Here is a 5,175-nt window from a genome sequence, read left to right on the forward strand (position 1 = left end):
CGTGAGGCCATTACTAAAAGCAGTTACAATGATCCCGCGGTTAAATCCACTGCCAAGGCGAGGGAATCTGTCAAAGCTAGCATGAACGTAACCATTTACGACGAGCACTTTGTCACCTCCATAAAGGAGAAACATATCCTTAGTCCTTTTCAGGTATTTCAGGATGTTCTTGACCGCTGTCCAGTGATCCATTCCTGGATTACTTTGGTACCTCCTTGCTAAACTTATAGCAAGGCACACATCAGGTCTGGTACACATCATTGCATACATGATAGAACCTATGGCTAAGGCATAGGGGATGACTTTCATTTTCTCTCTATCTTCTGCAGTGGCTGGGCATTAAGTCTGACTCAACTTTACACCTTGTAACATAGGAAAGAACCCTTTCGTTGACTGATCCATTTTGAACTTCTTCAAAACTTTATCAAGGTATGTGCTTTGTGAAAGTCCAATTAAGCGTCTTGATTTATCTATATAGATCTTGATGCCCAATATATAAGCAGCTTCACCGAGGTCTTTCATTGAAAAACTCTTATTAAATTATCCTTTTATGCTATTAGAAGTTCTATATCATTTCCAATCAACTATATGTCATACACATATAATATTAGAAATGCTATAGAGCTCCCACTCACTTTCTTGTAAATACAGGCTTCTCCAAAAGTCTATATAAAACCATATGCTTTGATCACACTATCAAAGTGTATATTCCAACTCCAAGATGCTTGCACCAGTCCATAAATAGATCGCTGGAGCTCACACACTTTGTTAGCACCTTTAGGATCGACAAAACCTTCTGGTTGCATCATATACAAGTCTTCTTTAATAAATCCATTAAGGAATGCAGTTTTGACATCCATTTGCCAGATTTCATAATCATAAAATGCAGCAATTGCTAACATGATTCAGACAGACTTAAGCATCGCTACGGGTGAGAAGGTCTCATCGTAGTTAACTCCTTGAACTTGTTGAAAACCTTTCGCAACAAGTCGAGCTTTGTAGACAGTAACATTACCATCAGCGCCAATCTTCTTGAAGATCCATTTACTCACTATGGCTTGCCGATCATCGGGCAAGTCAACCAAAGTCCATACTTTTTTCTCATACATGGATCCCATCTCAGATTTCATGGCCTCAAGCCATTTCACGGAATCTGGGCTCATCATCGCTTCCTCGTAGTTCATAGGTTCGTCATGGTCTAGTAACATGACTTTCAGAACAGGATTACCGTACCACTATAGTGCGGAACGTGCTCTGGATGACCTACAAGGTTCGGTAGTAACTTGATCCGAAGTTTTATGATCATTATCATTAGCTTCCTCACTAGTTGGTGTAGTCATCACGGGAACGGTTTTCTGTGATGGGGTACTTTCCAATTCGACAGAGGGTACATTACCTCATCAAGTTCTACTTTCCTCCCACTCACTTCTTTCGAGAGAAACTCCTTCTCTAGAAAGGATCCATTCTTAGCAACAAAGATCTTGCCTTCGGATCTGTGATAGAAGGTGTACCCAACAGTTTCTTTTGGGTATCCTATGAAGACACGCTTCTCTGATTTGGGTTCGAGCTTATCAGGATGAAGCTTTTTCACATAAGCATCGCAACCCCAAACTTTAAGAAACAACAACTTATGTTTCTTGCCAAACCACATTTCATATGGTGTCGTCTCAACGGATTTAGATGGTGCCCTATTTATTGTGAATGCAGCTATCTCTAATGCATAACCCCAAAACGGTAGTGGTAAATTGGTAAGAGATCTCATAGATCACACCATATCCAATAAAGTACGGTTACGACGTTCGTACACACCATTACGCTGTTGTGTTCTAGGTGGCCTGAGTTGTGAAACTATTCCACATTGTTTTAAATGAAGGTCAAACTCGTAACTCAAATATTCACCTCCGCGATCAGATCGTAGAAACTTTATTTTCTTGTTACGATGATTCTCCACTTCACTCTGAAATTCTTTAAACTTTTCAAATGTTTCATACTTGTGTTTCATTAAGTAGATATACCATATCTTCTTAAATCATCTGTGAAGGTTAGAAAATAACGATACCCGCCGCAAACCTCAACACTCACCGGACCGCATACATCGGTATGTATTATTTTCAATAAGTCAGTAGCTCGCTCCATTGTTCCGGAGAACGGAGTTTTAGTCATCTTGCCCATGAGGCATGGTTCGCAAGCATCAAACGATTGATAATCAAGTGATTCCAAAAGTCCATCCGCATGGAGTTTCTTCATGCGCTTTACACCAATATGACCTAAACGGCGTTGCCACAAATATGTTGCACTATCATTATCAACTTTGCATCTTTTGGCATCAGTATTATGAATATGTGTGTCACCACGATCGATATTCAACAAAAATAGACCACTCTTCAAGGGTGCATGACCGTAAAAGATATTACTCATATAAATAGAACAACCATTATTCTCTAATTTAAATGAATAACTGTCTCGCATCAAACAAGATCCAGATATAATGTTCGTGCTCAACACTGGCACCAAATAACAAGTATTCAGGTCTAAAACTAATCCCAAAGGTAGATGTAGAGGTAGCATGCCGACGACGATCACATCGACCTTGGAACCATTCCCGACGCGCATCATTACCTTGTCCTTAGCCAATCTTCGCTTAATCCGTAGCCCCTGTTTCGAGTTACAAATATGAGCAACAGAACCAATATCAGATACCCATGCACTACTACGAGCATTAGTAAGCTACACATCAATAACATGTATATCAAATATACCTTTGTTCACTTTGCCATCCTTCTTATCTGCCAAATACTTGGGGCAGTTCCGTTTCTAGTGACCAGTCCGTTCGTAGTAGAAGCACTCAGTTTCAGGCTTGGGTCCAGACTTGGTCTTCTTCCCGGGAGTGACAACTTGCTTGCCATTCTTCTTGAAGTTCCCCTTCTTTCCCTTGCCCTTTTTCTTGAAACTAGTGGTCTCGTTAACCATCAACACTTGATGCTCTTTCTTGATTTCTACCTTCGTAGCTTTGAGCACAACGAAGAGCTCGGGAATTGTCTTATCCATCCCTTGCATATTATAGTTCATCATGAAGCTTTTGTAGCTCGGTGGCAGTGATTGAAGAACTATATCAATAACACCATCATCCGGAAGATTAACTCCTAGCTGAATCAAGTGGTTACGGTACCCATACATTCTGAGTATGTGTTCACGGACATAACTGTTCTCCTCCATCTTGCAGCTATAGAACTTGTTGGAGACTTCATATCTCTCAACTCGGGCATTTGCATGAAATATTAAATTCAACTCCTGGAACATCTCATATGGTCCATGACATTCAAAACGTCTTTGAAGTCCCGATTCTAAGCCATAGAGCATGGCACACTAAACTATAGAGTAGTCATCGGACCGCGTCTGCCAGACGTTCAAAGCGTCAACATTAGCGGGAGGGGGCTTGTCACCTAGCGGTGCATCAAGGAGATAATTCTTCTGTGCAATAATGAAGATAATCCTCAAGTTACGGACCCAGTCCGTGTAGTTGCTACCATCATCTTTCAACTTAGCTTTCTCTAGGAACACATTAAAATTCAAGGGACCGGCAGCACATGCCATTGATCTACAACATAGATATGCAAAAACTATCAGGACTAAGTTCATGATAAATTAAGTTCAATTAATCGTATTACTTAAGAACTCCCACTTAGATAGACATCCCTCGAGTCATCTAAATGATCACGTGATCCATATCAACTAAACCATGTCCGATCATCACGTGAGATGGAGTAGTTTTCAATGGTGAACATCTCTATGTTGATCATATCTACTATATGATTCACGTTCGATCTTTCAGTCTCCAGTGTTCCGAGGCCATGTCTGTACATGCTAGGCTCATCAAGTTTAACCCGAGTATTCCGCATGTGCAAAACTGTCTTGCACCCATTGTATGTGAATGTAGAGCTTATCACACCCGATTATCACGTGGTGTATTGGCATGACGAACTGTCGCAATGGTGCATACTTAGGGAGAACACTTATACGTTGAAATTTTAGTGAGGGATCATCTTATAATGCTACCGCCGTACTAAGAAAAATAAGATGCATAAAAGATAAACATCATATGCAATCAAAATATGTGACATGATATGGCCATCATCATCTTGTGCCTTTGATATCCATCTCCAAAGCACCGTCATGATTTCCATCGTCACCGTCTTGACAGTTTGATCTCCATCGTAGCGTCGTTGTCGTCTCGCTAACTATTGCTTCTACAACTATCGCTAACGCAAAGTGATAAACTAAAGCAATTACATGGCGATTACATTTCATACAATAAAGCGACAACCATAAGGCTCCTGCCAGTTGCCCATAACTTCTACAAAACATGGTCTTCCCATACAACAACGTATATCACATCACAACATGCCCTGCAAAAACAAGTTAGACGTCCTCTACTTTGTTGTTGCAAGTTTTACGTGGCTGCTACGAGCTTCTAGTAAGAATCGTTCTTACCTACGCATCAAAACCACAACGATGATTTATCAAGTTTGTTGTTTTAACCTTCAACAAGGACCGGCCGCAGTCAAATCCGATTGCACTAAAGTTGGAGAAACAGACACCCACCAGCCACCTTTATGCAAAACTAGTTGCTTGTTTGTCGGTGGAACTAGTCTCATGAACGTGGTCATGTAAGGTTGGTCCGGGCAGCTTCATCCAACAATACCGCCGAATCAAAATAAGACATCGGTGGTAAGCAGTATGATGATCACCACCCACAACTCTTTGTGTTCTACTCATGCATATCATCTACGCATAGACCTGGCTCGGATGCCACTGTTGGGGAACGTAGCATGCAATTTCAAAAAAATTCCTACGCTCACGCAAGATCTATCTAGGAGATGCATAGCAACGAGAAGTGGAGAGTGTGTCCACATACCCTCATAGAACGAAAGCGGAAGCGTTTGTTTAACGCGGTTCATGTAGTCGAACTTCTTCTCGTTCCGACCGATCAAGCACCAAACGTACGATACCTCCGAGTTCTGCACACATTCAGCTCGATGACGTCCCTCGAACTCTTAATCCAGCAAAGTGTCGAGGGAGAGTTCCGTCAGCACGACGGCGTGGTGATGGTGATGGTGAAGTGATCCGCACATGGCTTTTCCTAAGTACTGCGTGAATATGACCGGAGGCATAAAC

Source organism: Triticum dicoccoides, chromosome 5A (assembly GCF_002162155.2).
Source record: "Triticum dicoccoides isolate Atlit2015 ecotype Zavitan chromosome 5A, WEW_v2.0, whole genome shotgun sequence".
Classification (NCBI taxonomy): Eukaryota; Viridiplantae; Streptophyta; class Magnoliopsida; order Poales; family Poaceae; genus Triticum; species Triticum dicoccoides.